The 18,695-nt window shown below is 47.1% G+C and overlaps 1 protein-coding gene across 1 annotated transcript in view; it reads right to left on the minus strand.

The window, feature by feature from the left end:
• Window positions 1–18,695, minus strand: part of RAPGEF5 (Rap guanine nucleotide exchange factor 5) — a 245,354-nt gene that overhangs the window by 136,764 nt on the left and 89,895 nt on the right. The window lies entirely within an intron of this gene.

Raw genomic sequence — 18,695 nt, forward strand, 5'->3', positions numbered from 1 at the left:
TCAGGCAGAGGCGAGCTAGGAGCCGGGTCTCTGGTGGGTGTGGATCTAAGAGGTGAGGTCAGGTGGATGGTTGAGGGGACACTGAGGACAGGCCAGCTGGTTTGGGCACAGATCCAGCACTGACCTACAGCAGACAGAGCCGCCAAGTGTGCGCTGCTGCATGGAGGAGTGGCTAGCACCGGAGGGCTGGGGCGGGTGGGGGGCAGGTTTATTGCTTCCTGAGCTGCTCCTTCTCGGGATGGACAGGGCACTCCAATGCGGCCTGCCTTCCTCGGAGGCCAGAGACTCCATGGAGCACACGGCAAGGGGGGAGGGAGTTCCAGCTCCAGTGAGAGACCCTGGCCCGGCTGCGATGTAGCTCCATCACCACTGGGTCTACTGGGGCTCAGTGACTGGCACAGGCACCTCTGCAGGGACCAGAGGAGGGGCCCAGGGGCACCACATGGCTCTTGCATGCCAGGGACTGAGTGATCCAAAGGGGGGAGACTGAAAGTTGCCCCAGGCTGGAGCTGTGCCTGGAACTGACACAATTTCACGTCAGAAGCTGCAAAATACTTCTCACTGGTAGTTACATAGCAGCTGTGAGGACCACACAGCAATTGCTGAAAAACTCTGCATCTCCACATAGTAAATGCTTTTTCACAAGGTTTATTTATTTATTTATTTGAAAGGCAGAGGGACAGAGAGAGAGGGAGGGAGGGAGGGAGGGAGGGAGGGAGGGAGGGAGAGAGAGAGAGAGAGAGAGATTTTCTATCTGATGTTTCACTCCCCAAATGTATGCAACAGCTGGGACTGTGCCAGGCAGAAGCCAGGAGCCCAAAACTCCACTTGGATCTCCCATGTGGGTGGCAAGGGCCCAAAGACATGGGCCATCACCTGTTGCCTCCCAGGTGCATTAGCAGGAAGCTGGATCAGAAGTAGAATAGCCAGGGGGCTGGCCCTGTGGTGTAATAGGTTAAGCCTCCACCTGCGACACCTGCATCCCATAAGGGCACCAGTTCAAGACCCAGCTATTCCACTTCTGATCCAGCTCCCTGATAATGCACCTGGGAAAGCAGCAGAGGATGGCCCAAGTCCTTGGGCCCTTGCATCCATGTGGAAAACCCAGAAGCAGCTCTGGGTTTCTGGGATTGGCCTGGCCCAGCCTCAGCTATTACAGCCATGTGGGGAGTGAACCAGCTCGGAAGATCTCTCTTTCTCTCTGTAACTCTACCTTTTAAATAAATAAATTAAAAAAAATAGAAGAAGTGGAATAGCTGGGACTCAAACCGGCATCTCCAATATAGAATATGGGTGTCCCAATCCATTGCACCACAATGCTGGCCTGCAGTGAATAACTGAGTCTGGGCCGCTATGTCACCATTTTCAAGTATTAATGTAAGCACTTTAATGGCTGCTATGAGAAAACAATCTCCTAAAATTTCCATATAGCAAAACTAAGTGGATTTAACTAACTAAGCAGTTAGGATGCAGGTGAAGACGGCCAGCACACCACATCAGAGTGCCTGGGTCCAAGGCCTACTTCAGCTCCTGATGCAGCTTCCTGCTAACGTGCACCAAGAGAGGCAGCTAGCAACTGGGTCTCTGCCACTCACAATGGAGGGCTGGGCGGAGCTCCCGGCACACAGCTTCAGGCTGGCTGAGTCCTGGCTACTGCAGGCATTTGGGAAGCGGATCAGCTGATGGGAGCTCTGTTGTGTGCATTCTCTCTCTGTGTGTCTCAAATACATAAAAGGAAATAAAAATTTGAGCTAAAATATATTTTTGGGGAAATGTTTTGATATATTTGTTTTTTATCAATATAAATGATTTTATTTACTTTTTTATTTTCAATTGAAAATAAAAATTTATTTTTATTTACTTTTTATTTTCAATTGACAATTAAAATTTATTTTTCAATTGGAAAATAATTATACACATGCATGGGGTGCCATATGATGTGATATATGTAAACATTGCAAAGTGATTGTATATGCACTGTGGAATGATTACATTACAATACACAATCTTTGGTATCTGCAGTGGAACTCATTTCAGGTTCAAGAGCCTTATATAAAATGGCACACTATTTGCAAAAGGTCTATGCATATCCTCTTTAATAGTTTAAACCACGTCTAGATTATTGATAATACAATGGCAATGTAAATAGTTATTATGTTGCTAGGGAGAATGACAAGAAAAGCAAGTAGAGATGCTGGCATCACCCAGCATGCAAACAAGGTCTGAGATGAACAAGGCTCCACCGAGGGTGGGCTGAGGGCCTGGGAGGGGGAGGCAATGGCAGGGGGTGCCTGTGTGACACCTCATGTGTATGCACTTGGTGTGGTGCCCAGTGCGTGGCAAATTCGAGTTTTGCTCTTTGGAATTTTCTGGAATTAGTTTTTCAAATATATTCAGTTTATGGTTGGTTAAATGCATAGACACAGAATCTGCAGATAGGTATACATTGTGGAATGATTATAGATCGGGTTAAAGCATCTACTGTCCGGTATCCTTACCATTTTTTTTTAATAGCAAAAACATTGAAAATCTATTCTGTAGCCATTCTGAAGTGCACAGTGTATTATTAACCACGTGGGTCATGCTGCTGTGTCACAGATCTCAACAATGTGGTCCTCCTATCTGACTGAAGTTTGTACCTCTGGTTACCATATCCCCAGCAGTCTACTCCCTGCTTCTGCCAAGTTCAGCGTTGGCAGATTCCGTGAATACCACACTTCACACAGCCTCTGCCTTTTTGTGCCCAACTTACTCCACTCGGCACAGTGTCCTCCGGCTCCACCTATTCTACCCCCAGGGATAGCACTTCCTCCTCTTTAGAGCACCACTTGTGTTCCATTGTCTGCCTGTGCTCTATTCCCTCCATCCGTATACCCACGGATGGACGCCCGGGCTGACGGCGCATCTCGGCTATTGGGAATAACGCTGCTCCGAATAGGAAATGTGGAATCCTTCTTTGCCAAAGTGATTCCAGTTCTTGTGCAAACCTGGAAGCGTGAGTACTGGCCACTCGCTAACTGTGTTAGGCCTCTGGTGAGGACCCTCCACGCTGGGTCCCACACGGCCGCACCAGCGCTAATGCCCATGCTCACAGCACTGACCAAGGTTCCCTTTTCTGTCTCCTCCTGTGCTTTTGATAACGACATCCTAACAGGTGACAGGGGATTTCTCATCATGATTTTAATTTGCAGCTCCCAGGTAATTAGCGATGCTGAGCATTTTTTCATAAACCTGCTGGCCACGTGTATGTCTTCATGTGAGAAAAGAAGTCCTTTGTCCATTTTTAAATAGAATTGCATTCTTGCTATTGAGTTGTCTGAGTTCCTCACGTGACCATTATTCCTTACATTATTATATTGTTGTCTTGCATTTTAATCTCTTATTGTACGATTCGTGGTATTTTCTCCCACTGCACGTGCTGTCTCTTCATTCTGTTAACTGTGTCCTTGGCCGTGCAGAAGCTTTTAGGTTTGTTGTGGTCCCGTTTGTCTATTTTTACTTGTGTCGGCCTGTGGTTTTGAGTCTTATCCAAGAGAGCCATTGTCCAGACGGAAGGTGCAGCGCTCTCCCTGTGTTCCTTTAGTGGTTTTACAGTTTCAGGTCTCACACTTATACATTAATCCATTGTGAGCTGATTTTTTTATATACGATATGACTGAAGGGTCCAATTTCGCTCTTCAGCAGGTGGAGGTACAGGTTTTTCAGCACCGATTACTGAGGAGATTGTCCACTCTGTGTACTTTTCAAGTCCATCCCGAAGGCAATGAGCCAGCTCTCTTCTCAAATAAAGAAAAGCATATGCAGTTTGAATTTCAACACGAATCTGACAACATCGCGGGTGATTTTATCTACGTGACATTCTTCTGAAAACATCAAGGTCGTGAAAAAACAACCGCACTTGTGGACTACAAGAAAATTCCCTTAGCAGAGGGTGGGAGGGAGGGGAGGCCAGGCCGTCCAAATAGATGTGCTCTTTTAATGAGGCTGTCTGTTTGGCCCCCAAACCATGCCATTGGCTGATTCGTGCACTTCTTTGATTATGAGCAAAATACAGCAACTTCAATCATTGGACTTGGGCATGCATTCGGAGCTTCGGTTAGTTGCAGCGATGACCCTGAGGACTGAGGGTTCAAGGTGCTCGCTGAGCCTGCAGACTAGGTGGCCGCTCCAGCACCTGTGAGGCCTACGGATGGATTCTGCCCACTGTGGGAACAGTCCTGGCGGCCACCCCAATCCCTGGGGACCACAAGCTGCGGGGCAATGTCCCCTCTCTTCTGGTGCTAAACAGAGCCAGTACTGACCGATCCCGCCTCCCTAACCTCCTCTCTACCCCACCACAGAGTGGACAGGTCGCTTTACTACTCCTGGGCGATGACACAGGGGATGCACCTGCCCTTTTCTCTGCTTCCAGAAGCAGGATACAGGGAGTGAGTCTCGTAGACACAACGCAAAATCAAAGGAAGAGAATCAGAACCTCTAGGATGAGCACAGCACATTGCACATGCGCTGTGGTGCCCTGGATGGCAGCCCGAGTGCAGGAAGATGGGGAGCTCTGACAGGCACGTCTGTTCCTAAGGCTCTGAAGGGAACTGCAGCTCCAAACGTCTCCCGGTCGTTCTTCCACCTGAAAACAAGCCCATTACAAGGACGGTGGAAACTTCCCCAATTCATCATAATTGTTGTTAGCGTGAATGCTGTGGGCTTTCTTTGTTATTAAATGTTGGCATTTTCAATCAACAGCAATGTGCCTCTTCTTGGCAAAAGAACCCAATAGACACATCAGTTCACCTGATCTGGGCTCTGCTCACAGCGTGCAAGGCCCTGGCTTTGGAGCAGGTGCACCTCAGTGGAGATGGGCTTCAGTTCACATTCCTTTTACATCAGGGGAGATCAGTTCCAAAACACATGTCTTCCTGACAGGTCTACAGAACCTTGGGTCAGAATGCTTGCTGCCTCCGGACTCTGCCCACCAAATAAAGCTTGGGAATGATTCTCTCCGTTCAGACAGCTTTCACTGCCAATGTCACGAGAGCTTTATTATGTCTGTTACTATTCCCGTGAGAAAATTCTCTATTCCAGTAGGGAAACAGTGAAATGCTAGGCCATCCTCCAATAAATGAGCTAGGAGCAGAAACGTAAAGTATATTTTTGATTTTCTCTCCCATGCTTGGTTCCTAAGACCAACAAACACCCTTTATAAAACATCACTCACTTCCTGAGTCTGTAGATCATACAGACTTTGGAATGTGTTTGTCAATGTCTGGCATAAGTCCCTTAGGATTCTATAAAGTTAAAATTCAGATGCAGGGCCCTCACTCACAGGAAGTCCCAAGAGGCGTGGCCCGGGAATTAGCACCATTACCAAGCCTGCAGCAGGTACCTGCTATGCAAATTAAAATTGTGGACCACTTCTTTGGAGGAATCAAACTTTATTCGGTCAAGGAGGAATTCTGATGCCGCTGTTTAGAAAGAGACCTAGAGGGGGCTGGCACTGTGGATTAGCATTGCCGGCATCTGATATAGACACTGGTTTGAGTCCCAGCTGCTCCACTTCCGAACCAGCTCTCTGCTGTGGCCGAAGAAAGCAGTAGAAGATGGCCCATGGCCTTGGGCCCCTGTACCCATGTTAGACCCAGAAGAAACTCCTGGCTCCCGGCTTTGGACTGGCACAATTCTGGCTATTGTGGCCATCTGGGGAGTAAACCAGCGGATGGAATACCTCTCTCTCTCTCTCTTTCTCTCTCTCTCTCTTTCCCCCCGCCTCTCTGTAAGTCTGCCTTTCAAACAAATAAACCTTAAAATAATAATAATAATAATAAAAAAGAAACAGACCTGGGATTATTCCATAAAGCCTCAATCCCTCTCTGTTCCTGCATCTGCAAACAGAACAGCTTCCTGTCAAAATATCCTGCTTCAAGCCTCACTGACCACAGGGTGAACACTTCTACAGATCTCTTCCTATTCACTTAAAGAGAAGCTGTCTGACTCAGACACTGTCCAGTGCTGAGTATGTGTGTGTTACAGAACAGAACAGTCCAAGGGCCAAGTTTCTCCTCTGTCTTAAGCATCACTGATCCTGGCAGATGTGGAGACTTGGCAAGAGAGAGCCCCTGCTCTGTGTTGCCACCCCAGAGCGTGGCCAACTTAACATCCACCAACTGGGCTCACGTCATTTCCAGCGTCGCTGACAACAGCTCCATTTGCACGGTGGTTTGTGCAATTAGACCTTTAATGCGATGAAGGATGGATTAGAGCTGGGTCACATCCCCAGGAGAAGGGTTTCCCCTGACGGCTCTTACTTGTCAATTATAAATGACAGCAGAAAATGCCCGCTCCCAACACGGGGAAGCAAGGGGAGGAGTTTCTGTAGATTTGTACTAAGAAAAAGTGAAACAAAGATGGAGAAGGAAATTGAATTACCAGCAATTACTATTTCTCTATTCCTGCTTTTTTGGTCTGTTTTGTTTTGGTACTTAAAAAGCAGAGAGGGAGCCAGCACTGTGGCGTAGCAGGTAAAGCTGCTGCCTGCAGTGCCGGCATCCTATACGGCTACTCCTCTTCTGATTCAGATCTTTGCTATAGCCTGGGAAATCAGTGGAAGATGGCCCAAGTGCTTGGGCCCCTGCACCCACATGAGAGACTTGGAAGAAGCTCCTGGCTCCGGAACAGCCCAGCTCTGGCCATTGTAGCCATCTGGGGAGTGAACCAGCAGATAGAAGACCTCTCTCTGTCTCTCCCTCTGTCTGTAACTCTACCTCTCAAATTTTTTTTTAACATTTATGTATTTACTTGAAAGTCAGTTACACAAAGAAAGAAGGAGAGGCAGAGAGAGAGAGAGACATAGACATAGACAGAGAGGTTTTCCATCCACTGGTTCACTCCCCAGATGGCCACCACATCTGGAGCTGCGCTAATCCAAAGCCAGGAGTCAGGAGCTTCTTCTGGGTCTCCCACGTGGGTGCAGGAACCCAAGGACTTGGGCCATTTACTACTGCTTTCCTAGGTCATAGCAGAGAGCTGGATCAGAAGTGGAGCAGTTGGGACTTGAAGCGGCACTCATATAGGATGCCAGCACTGCAGACGGTGGCTTTACCTGCTACGCCACAGTGTTGGCCCCTCAAATAAATAAATAAATATTTACACACACACACACACACACACATATACATATACACATATATATAAAAGCAGAAAGACACAGGAAGAGGAAGACAGACAGATCTCTCATTCAATGGTTTATGCCCCAAATGCCCACAACAGTCAGGCCTGGGCCAAGCTGAAACCAGTAGCCCAGAACTCAATCTGGACTTGCCATTGAGCAGCAAGGATCCAACAACTTGAACTATCACCTGCAGTCTCACAGGGTGTGCACCTGCAGAAAAGCCAGAACAGGAGGCAGAGCTGAGACCTGAAACCAGGCACTGGGATGTGGGATGCAGGTGTCCAGTGCAGCGCCTTAACCGTGCAGCGCCTTAACCGCCGCCTCCAGCACCCACCCCCTGTATTCCTGCATTCTTATGCAGCAGGTGGCGACATACAATTGAGAGGGGTGAAGCTTCTTAGCATCTAAGCCTAAGATGAAACTTTCGAGACCTTCGAGACCTTCGAGACTCTGCATACTCCAGGCATGGAGCAAGCCCACCTCCTCTCCCTTTAAACAAAAACCATCAAGAAAGGGAAACTGAGGCAGCAGGAAGACCATGATTACCACGGGCAACACAGCGTGTGTAGGAATCTGATGTTTGGACTGCGTCCGGAGCAGCACTATTTCCCAGCTTTAGTGCCCGAGAGACATGATTTGAGCCACAAATCGTCTCTCATTTCATATTCTTCCAATAGCTCCTTAAATATTTTAATACTTAGAGTTTTAAAACATCTACAGATCGCTTTTTCTTTTCACCTTAGGGGCACAGAGAATCAGGCCCAGAATTATTAAAAAAAAAGGGGGGGATTATGCACCAGTTTCCCTCCCTAGCCCCCCCCCCCGCACCCCCCAAAAATAATGGCCTGTGTAGTCCCACCCTCACCCCCCAGGGCTTAGTCCTGCCCCAGGCTCCCAGGCTCCACCCCTGCTTGCTGGGTGGCAGAGATCAAGGTTTATCTGGAAAGCCGCTCCCACTCGCCAGGGGATGGAGAACAAAGGAGCTGGCAAGCTTCAGGGGCCAAGCTGCCCTGCCCGGCCAAGAGTGTATTAAAGACACTTGGATTGCCTCAGTCAGCTCATTAGCTCAACACATGCAAAACCTAAATCAGGAGATAATCTGCCCTTGATTGCGCGCTGGCTTCCGGTGTGGTGTCGCTAACCCAGCAGGGTGAGAACAGGGTGGCTCACAGCAAACAGCCAGCCGGCTGCCCACACTGGGGAACAGGAGTGGATGGGACTTGAACTTTTATGAAAGTTGAGCCCTGCAGGAAGTTTCACTGATCCCCCCCCCCCAAAAAAAAAAAAATACCAGGGAGACCTCTGTGTTTGTGCTTTGAAATTTAAATCAACTTAAATATAAATTGCTCTCCCTTTTTTTGTCATTATGAGACAGAAATCAAGTGTGGGTTTCAGCTCTCTGGTGTGCAAAATGGTCATTAACTTTCTTCTGACCTTAGGTGCACAGTTAATATTGAACTGATGCAAGGGAAGGCTCATTCTGCCGATCCAGTTCCCTCCCAGGAGCTGCAATGCTGGCAGCTGCGTCTTAGCTTCCAACTAGGAGCCTGTGTTAGTAAAATGGTGGTCTACACTCCACATGCCACCTTAGGCTCTGGCCCGGGTAGCCCACAAGGCCCAACCACCAGCTCCACCCCTACCCTAACAGGATTCGCTGCTCCTACTCCCCCCCCCCCCACACTGGGGCAAAGGTATAATAGGACCTGCTTCCTGGACCCAGGTTCTCTTTTTCCTTCTCTGCCCCTTGTCGGATTCCTCCTCCCCCCTCGCCCCCCGCATCAATAAACCCTTTCTCTGACTCCCGTGTTTGGTGCATTCTGTGGTAGCCTTACAGACCGGCCTCTCCTGCCTTAACTCCCACCTCTCTGCTACAGCCCTCAGGTCCCTGCTCCTCAGTGTGCAGTCACGGGTAGAAATCAGACAGGAAGAAGCAGGAATCTCAGCAGTGCAAAGTGACAGTCCTAGACAGATGAGACCAGAGCCCACTGGTCACAGTGCAGGGACAGAGACCGGAGCGCCCCGTTCCCCACCTCCACAGGCTCTCATTCTCCACAATGAGAACCAGCTCCCAACCAAAGCACTGTGGATGGCTTTACACACGCCCTCCCTGAACTACCCTGCAGCCTGTTTTTGAAAACCAACATCTCAAAACCCTGGCTTCATGGAATGTGCCCAGTTGTGGGTTGTAATTATTCACTTCCTTTGTCCAATCAGCTTCACATGCTATCTTAATGGACATGATCACATTGAGAGATGAAAAAACAAATTATCTTGCCTTGCTTCCTAATTTCCTGAATTCTAAACAGTCCTCAGGGTTGAAGAAGTCCCACTTCGACTCAATACTCTCAGGTCTCTTGCTACTCAGAAGGAATGAGTGCAAAGGGCTATTTTCTTTTGTACTATGCCACTGAATGGTTATTTATCACCTCAACTTAATAGCGCTAATTACAAGACAGTGTCATGGGAATTCTTTTATAAAGGCCATTTTCTTTGGATCCCAGTGGGAGAGTTAGGAAAAATGTACAAAGCATCTGCTACTTGCATTTTCAATTATTGCTGGGCTTTACGGGTGCTATTATTAGTATTAATTTTTTTTTTTTGATGGCAAGAATCTTATATGTCTAAATATCTTTCCTCTTTCCACTGCGTGGAGATGGACTGTTTCAAGACCTGTACTGTGGTTTCATGCCATTTTTTAAAACGGGAAGATGCAACCTGCCCACCAATGAACCGATCACTGCTCAGTGAGCACAGGCATGGCTGGAGACGGGACGTGAACACGGGAGATCTGTCAGCGAGCAGGGACGGAGGAACTGTCTCTGGGAATGTGAGAACAAGGAGTTAGCTTAGCACCCGGAAGGGGAGCGATCGTTAGAACTTCAGAAGTCAGCACGGTGCCAGGCAAAGCTCTCTTCCGGGAAGAAGAGCCAACACCATCAATCAGCCACGCCAACACCATCAATCAGCCAAGACAGGCGTGCTGTGTTAGTTATCTTAGAGGAAAACACACTCTACGTCTTCTTTCTCTTGGTCGACAAAGGCTACTTTCAGTGGGGTTATGAGGCGACAGGGCAGGCTTCTGCCGCGCATGCGTGAGAGTGATGTAGGCGGGTGGGCCAATCACAGCCCGCGTGGGGGAAAAAAATCAGAGCTGAGAGAACACAGGTGCACCCTCCAAGGACAGGCTGCGGGAGTCTTGGGAAAACTGAAGGGCTAGAAACATCAGTAAAAAATAAGCACAATCTCCTGATTATTTAAAATACAGCCAACGGGATTCTGTTCAAAGGCAGCGTTCTGTAGCTTGCACGCTCAGCTCTCGGAGAACAGATAGGGGAAAAAAAATGACTCAGGAGATCGCTACGGGTTTTTGTTTTAAGGACATTTAAGCTGTTTTTAAGAAATATTATCACACGGTATCAGAAAAGTGAGAGGATTTTGAAACAGCAATAATTATACTAGTGTAAGAAGCCATCTGCTGGCTCTTAATTTTGTTTTTTAATCTCTAGTCTAAAATCCCATGTTGACATGTCTTCTCCAAAATATGAGCTTTGTGCTTGCCAAAATATGGGAGTGAAGTCAAATATGACGCTATGATGAAAGACGAATATGTCATCTAAAAATAGAAGAAAACTTTACAGGAGCGAAGAAGTAGGAGCAATCCCATAGGTTGAAGGTAATTTTTCTTGTAAACATACAAAAGGAAAAGCCTTATTCTTTACTGCTAAAGTAGCCAATCAATCAATCAATCAATCGATTGAATTTCTCATGAGAAAGCTGCACAGACATTTTTCCTTGGCATATGTCTTTTCAATTGTGTCAGACCTCAAACTTCACAAATGGCCGACATCAGAGTGCCCAGTCAATGTGCCATTCTCTCCAGTGGTATACACATGTACTTAAGAGGGAGAGTGAAGGCCACTACATCTTCCTCACATGTGTTACTCGTGACCAGCGCTTGTTAGTATCAGGAGAGCTGCAAAGCTGAGACTTTAGAACAACCAGGGTGGTTGTTAGAAAACCCTCATTTTGTCTAGCGTGTCCACCAGGATTCCTACATCCAAGTGGGAGACCCAGAGGAGGCTCTTGGCTCCTGGCTTCAGATCAGCCCAGCTGCAACAGTTGTGGCCATTTGGGGAGTGAACTAGCAGATGGAAGACCTTTCTTCCTGTCTCTCCCTCATTCTGTCTGCAACTCCACCTCTCAAATAAAAAAAAAACACATACATAACTGGGTCCCTGCAGCCCAAGTGGGGGGTCTCAGACTGACCTTCCAGCTCTCACCTTTGACCCTGTCCCATCCAGCTATTGCAGGTATTTGGAGAATGGACCCGTGGATGGGGGCTCTGTCTCTGTCTCTCTGCCTCTCAAATAAATAAATAAGTTTAAAATAACAGAATCATCTTGCATTTTTTATGTGGACAAATGCATCTTCTGCTCATGATGACTGTTGGTCTCTATCCTACTCATCCACACAACTCCTGATTTTTCATATTATGCCGTGAGTTAGGACCTGCAAAGTGACGTTCAATAACATCAATGGTGGTTCACATTCAGCAAAATCAGTGATAGTTCACATTTAATAATATCAGAGATAGCTCATGCTCTCATGTCCCTGACTTTAAGTAAATGTTTTCAGACTAGAAAAGTAATGAGGAGGGCTGGCGCCGTGGCTCACTTGGTTAATCCTCCACCTGTGGTGTCAGCATCCCATATGGGCACCAGTTCTAGTCCCAGCTGCTCCTCTTCCAGTCCAGCTCTCTGCTGTGACCCAGGAGGGCAGTGGAGGATGGCCCAAGCACCCGCATAGGAGACCAGGAAGAAGCACCTGGCTCCTGGCTTTGGATCGGCGTAGCGCCAGCCGTGGGAGCCATTTGGGGAGTGAACCAACAGAAGGAAGACCTTTCTCTCTGTCTTTATCTCTCATTGTCTATAACTCTACCTGTCCAAAAAAAAAAAAAAAAAAAAAAAAAACTTGCAAAATAAATTACATGCCTGTTGTACTGTCAAGTGCCTCTTTAAAAAAAAAAAGAAAGAAAAGTAATGAGGACAAGGACTGCTTAGAGAGAAACAAAGGCTTCTTTCTCCTACTGTCCAAACCACAGTAAATTTGAGAGAGGCTAAAATAAACAACAAGGTGCATATCACTGTATTCAAAGAATCCAAATATGGAACTGCTGGAGACACCACCTCTTCCACACTACCTGTCCAGAACTTGAGTTGATGCTGAGAATGGAGGAGAAATAATAATGGCTCTGTGCAAGAGAGCCTGAGTTACAGGTGTGAGGTTCATTCATTCCTCACTCGGTCCTAATCAGGCACCTACTAGACGCCAGGTACAGGAGAGGGCACGGAGGACCCCACCATGAGCAAGAGCACATTTGGACCCAAGTGTAATTAACATGTAGCCCATATTTCATAAATGGAATTGTACTAGTGAGTCCACGGCGGGCTGAACAAAGAACACTTACTATTGTGATTTTAGAAGGTGACAGAACACAGAACCATCCAGCACAGCCTTAATGAGAGCCCCAGCTACAGAACAGAGTTTCTTGTGTATGTTTGTTTTTAAAACCAGTTTGAGGGTTTTGTTTGTTTGTCTTTAGAACAAAGAAGAAAAGAAGCAGGGTCTATGTGTAGTTTTAAAAAAAAAGGTATTAAAATGATAGTTGCCACATCTGGAGTTTGACAGAAGGAATTGATTACCCTAATATCTTATGTCTTGCAGTAAAACTGTTAATTAGGGCTCAGGTGGCCATGCCAGATTTATGTGTAACTAGAAGAGGTTATTCAAATGAGCATCACTAGGAAGAAAAAGTTCTGGCTTCAGCTCACCATACAAACAGAAATAAAAGTAACTGCCAATCAGCGTAGGTTCTATAAATGATTCAAGGTTCACACTTAGTAAAAATCCATTTTCTTGTAATTTTCTAAGAGGCCATTAGGATGTGCCTTTAAGTGGTTTTCTGCACTGAGAACAAACCTTAGTGATAGTAATAGCATTTTACAGCTTCATACAATTTACAGAAATTAGCACAGATACCCTTGCACCTCTTCTCTTTGCCTGGATTGCTTATTCTGCTGCTAATGGTAGCTAATCGGTGTCTTGGGAGATTCGTTTCTTCCCTTTTGCAAGAAACCCACTGCCAAAGCACTTCTAGCTCTAATTGTCTTTATTTTGTACCCATGCATTTTTTTTAAGATGTATTTTTATTTCTTTGAAAGGCAGAATTAGAAAAGGAAAGACACAGAGAGACCCTCCATCCACTGGTTACTCCCCAAAGACCCACATTGACCAAAGCAAGGAGACTGGATCTCCATCTGGGTCTCCCACATTGGGTGGCAGGGGCCCAAGCACTTGGGCCACCTTCCACTGCATTCCCAGGCCATAAGTAGAGGAGAAGCCGGGACAGGAACCAGCGCCCACATGGGATGCCAGCACCATAGGTGGAGGCTTAGCCCACTATGCCACAGCGCCAACTCTGAACCCAGTTGGTCGAGTCATCAGCTGCTGCCCACTAGGGTTCCCATTAACAGGAAGCTGGGGTTGGGAAAGGACTGAGACTTGAACCCACACACTCCAACATGGCATGGGGACATCCTAAGCACAAGACCAAACGCCTGCCCCCTACCAGGTAATTTTTAAGACGAGTTATTGGAACTCATTTGAGTCCAACACGTGCATGAAACACGAAGATCAAGAATTCTCACGTGGCCTAAAAAGAGCCAATTAGAAGACAAAACAGAAGCAGATATGGATAAACTGATTCTGAAGTTGATACAGAATGGGAAATAACCAGAAGAGCCAACAAAATACTGAAGAAGGACAAAGGTGGAGAGCTGACACTGCCCAGTTTCAAGACTTAACAGCTGCAGTCGCCAAGGTATGTGGTATTGGTGGAAGAATAAACAGACCAAGGTACAGAACAGAGAGGCCAGAAATAGAGCATCACAAATGCAACCAACAGATCTTGGACAGAGAAGCGGAGGCAGGGCAGGCGTGCAGTGCCGGCATCCCACACAGGTGCCGGTTTGCATCCTGGTTGTTCTGCTTCTGAACCAGCTCTCTGCTAATGCCCTGGAAAAGCAGTGGAAGATGGCCCAAGGCTTGGGCCCCAACACCCATGTGAGAGACCTGGATGAAGCTCCTGGCTTCAGCCTGGCTCAGCCCTGGTCTCTGTGGATGGAAGATCTCTCTCTCTCTCTGTATACCTCTCTATAACTCTTTTTTTAAACATTTATTTTTTATTTTTATTTGAAATACAGAGTTACAGAGAGAGAGAGAGAGAGAGAGAGAGAGAGGTCTTCCATCCGCTGGTTCACTCCCCAGATAGCTGCAATGGCCAGAACTACACCTTTCTGAAACCAGGAGGCAGGAGCTACCTCCTGGTCTCTCACATGGGTGCAGGGGCCCAAGAACCTGGGCCATCTTCTACTGCTTTCCCAGGCCACAGCAGAGAGCTGGATTGGAAGAGGAGCAGCCGGGACTAGAACCGGCACCCATATGGGAAGGAAAAAGGAAAAAGGAAAGGAAAAAGGAAAGGAAAAAGGAAAGGAAAGGGGAAAGGGAAAAGGAAAAGAGCCAAGGCCAATGCAAGGGAGAAAGAGTGTCCTTTTCACAAATGGTGCAGAAAGAACTGGACACCCCCATGCAAAGTGATGAATCTAGACACGGGCTGTACACCCTTCGTAACAATGAACTTCAATGGACCACAGACCTGAAGACAAAGCACAAAACTATAAAACTCTCAGATGATAACATAGGAGAAAACTTGGATGACCTTGGATGCAGTAATGACTTTTAGGGACAGCACCAAAGGCGTGACTCATGAGAGAAGTAACTGGTAAACAGTTTTTACTAAAACAAAAACTCTATTTATAATAGGCACTCTATTTATAAAGGCACTTTTAACAGAATGAGAAAACAAGCCACAGGCCGGGAGGAAATATTTGCAGAAGACCTGTCAGATAAAGGACTGTTAGTCAAAATACACAACAAACTCTCAAAACTCAACAATGAGAAAATGAACAAGCCAATTAACAAATGCACCAAAGATCTCAAGAGATGCCTCACTGAGCGTCCTGGGTCATTAGAGAGCTGCCAATCACAACGAGCTATCACTGCAAACCTGTCAGAGTTTGTAAAATCCAGAGCAAGGACACCAACACACACCGGGGAGGACATGGAGGAAGGGCACTCGCATTCATTGCTGGTGGGGATATAGAACAGCGCAGCTATGCTGGAAGACAGTTTGGCAGTTTCTAACAAGATTTAACATACTCCTATCACATAATCCTATAATCACATTCCTTGGTATTTACCTCAACGAACTGAAAACATCTATTCACATAAAAATCTGCATATCGATGTTTATAGTAACCTTCTGTGTAACTGTTAAAACTTCAAAGCATAGTATGGGCTTGTGGCATGTTGGTTAACTTAACCACTTAGGTCACCCACAATTCATATTGCTGTGCCTGGTTAGAATACACCTACTCCGTGGCTGGAGCTGTGGCACAGAGAATAAAGCTGCTGCCTGCAGTGCCGGCATCCCCTATGGGCGCTGGTTCAAATCCTGGCTGCTCCACTTCTGACCCAGCTTTCTGCTATGGCCTGGGAAAGAAGTGGAAGATGGCCCAAGTTCTTGGGCCCCTGCACCCACGTGGGAGACACAGAAGAAGCTCCTGGCTCCCAGCTTTGGACTGTTGCAGCTCCAGCTGTTGCGGCCAATTGGGGAGTGAACCATCGGATGGAAGACCTCTCTCTCTCTGTCCCTCCTCTTTCTGTGTAACTCTTTCAAGTAAATAAATAAATCTTTTTTTTTTTTTTTTTGACAGGCAGAGTTAGACATTGAGAGAGAGAGACAGACAGAGAGAAAGGTCTTCCTTCCGTTGGTTCACCCCCACAAATGGCTGCTACGGCTGGCGCGCTGTGGCTGGCGTGCTGCGCCGATCCGAAGCCAGGAGGCAGGTGCTTCCTCCTGGTCTCCCATGCGGGTGCAGGGCCCAAGGACTTGGGCCATCCTCCACCGCCTTACCAGGCCATAGCAGAGAGCAGGACTGGAAGAGGAGCAACCAGGACAGAACCAGCGCCCCATTTGGGACTAGAACCCAGAGTGCCGGCGCCGCAGGCGGAGGATTAGCCTAGTGAGCCACGGTGCCAGCTGTAAATAAATAAATCTTAAAAAAAACAAAAACAAAAACAAAAACATCTACTCCACTTCAGATCCAGCTTCTTGTTAACACATACCCTGGGTTAAAGCAGATGATGGCTCAAGTGCTTGGTTCCTGGCACCCATGGGGGAGATCTGGTTTGAGTTCTGAGCTCCTTGTTTTAGCCTGGCCTACCCCTGGCTGTCGTGGACGTTTTGGGGAATGAATCAGCAGACAGAATCTCTCTCTCCGTATTTCTCTCTCTCTCAAATAAAAAAATGAAAATAAATAAATAAAATTAAAAGTTGAAAGCAATGAGGATGTCCTTTAGTAGATGAATAGGTCAATAAACCACAGTACATCCAGACAACAGAATCTCACCCAGCTCTAAAGAGAAATAAACTATGAAGCCATGAAAAAAAAAAAAAAAGGAAGAAATGGAAGACTTAAAGGCATATGTTCGATAAATAGTGAAATAATTCAGTCTTAAAAGCTACTATGTAATTCTAGCCATTCAAGTTTAAGGTAAATTAGAGAGAGAGTAAAAAGACCAGGGTTTGGAGCGGGGGAAGGATGGATTGTTAGACCCTACTCTGCGCGAGGCTGTAATGTGGCTATGAGTCTTTGCACATCTGTCCACACCCACAGGACGTACAGAAGCGGGAGGGAACCCCAATGTGACCAAGGGACTTCCAGTGACAGCGGTGTGTCTGTGTAGGGCCACTGACTGTAGCCAAAGTACCTGTCAAGTTTGGGTTACTGGCCATTTGGGGAGTGAACCAGTGGATGGAAGACCTCCCCCTCTCCCTCTCTCTGCCTCTGCCTCTCTGTAACTTTGTCTTTCAAGTAAAAAAATGCATCTTTAAAAGAAAGGAAGCCAGTGTAGCTGCAAATGAGTAACATGAGGCAGGACAGGGAGCTGGAAACACCCTGCTCCCATGTTGCCATCTGGGCTGTGGTGCTGCCCCATGGTTGTACAAGATGCCACCAGCGAGCAGCCCAGGTACAGGGTACTCAGACTCTGTCTGCACTGTCTGTTACAACAGTATGTGAATGGGCAATGATCTCAAAATCAAGGTGTATGTCTAAGATGATATCACTCTTAACAAAGCTGAATATTAATAGATAGCAACAGCAATATGTGCATATTAATAAGGAAAGGTATCTGGAAAGAGATACAACCAAAGGGGGTCAGTGGTTGTCTGTGTTGGTGAGATGACGTGTGATTTTTCGGTTTCTTCTTCATACGTTCGTGTCTTATAAAAGTTCTTTCAGTGAGAATGCTCAACTAAGATAGCAAGAATAAATGAAGCTATTTTCATTACAGAAATAGTATGTTATTATATACAATTTCTTTCACTGATCATTTCACCATCTGCATATTAATTCTTTAAAACATCTTTTCAAAGGCTGATTGACACTCCATTACGGCCATCCACCAATGATACCAGTTCCCTATGAGAGCCACTTAAGTGCCAGTTTCTTGCTTCCATGCTGTTTTCAACAGAACCACACACATCCTTCCACCACAAGCCTCACGTGCACCTCCAGTTGGGTCCCACAGCTACGCCCCAGCCATGCAAGGGCTGGATCACAGAGCTGTGAACACTGTGCACACTGAACAACCGCTCTCCCAAAAAACCACATCCCCGTAGCTAGTGTGTTTGAGGAGTTCCCAAAATGACAATCGCATTCCGAGCTGCAGAGATGGCTTAAGGAAGGAAAACGGACGTGCTAACCTCATCCGGTGACATCAAGACCTGAGGAGCCCGCACAGCAATCTTCACTCCCACCATCTAGCATGTGTGGGTCTTTGCCTGCTCCTCTTCATTTCCCTTCACCTCCAGAAAGTTCAAACCACCCAGCCTGATGTCACAGTCTCTCTTGGCCTTGATCACCTGTCCCTACTCTGTCCCCCCGCCTCCTTGCTGCCACTCAACCACACTGGGCATGCCTCTGCTGACCACACCTGCCTGGCACACCCCTCGGGGGCTCCCTTCTGCCCTGACTTTGCACTTAGGCTCAGGCGTGCTCGGACACACAGCCGTCCTGTCCCACTCAGGGAAAACCAGGCGCTCCCCACCCCAGCCTCGTGCTGGATTTCCTCGGTCATTCTTTGGCAGTGACACTTGCTACTTTATGATTATTATTATTACTTCCTTATCTTATTCTGAAACATCAGGAAAACAAATCCCACCCTCCCAGGCACTGCCATCCCAGCTCGTCCAGGATGTGCAGACAAATCCCGTCCCTGTTACCAAGATCCCCTTCAGCCCGACTGATTTCTCAGCTGTCTGTCCAACAGCTCCATGCTGCTGCCCGTCCCCTGCGGGGGCCTCCCCTCTACGAACTCTGTGATGCACCTTGGCTCAGACGCTGTCCCT

The sequence above is a fragment of the Oryctolagus cuniculus genome, chromosome 16 (assembly GCF_964237555.1).
Source record: "Oryctolagus cuniculus chromosome 16, mOryCun1.1, whole genome shotgun sequence".
Taxonomy (NCBI): domain Eukaryota; kingdom Metazoa; phylum Chordata; class Mammalia; order Lagomorpha; family Leporidae; genus Oryctolagus; species Oryctolagus cuniculus.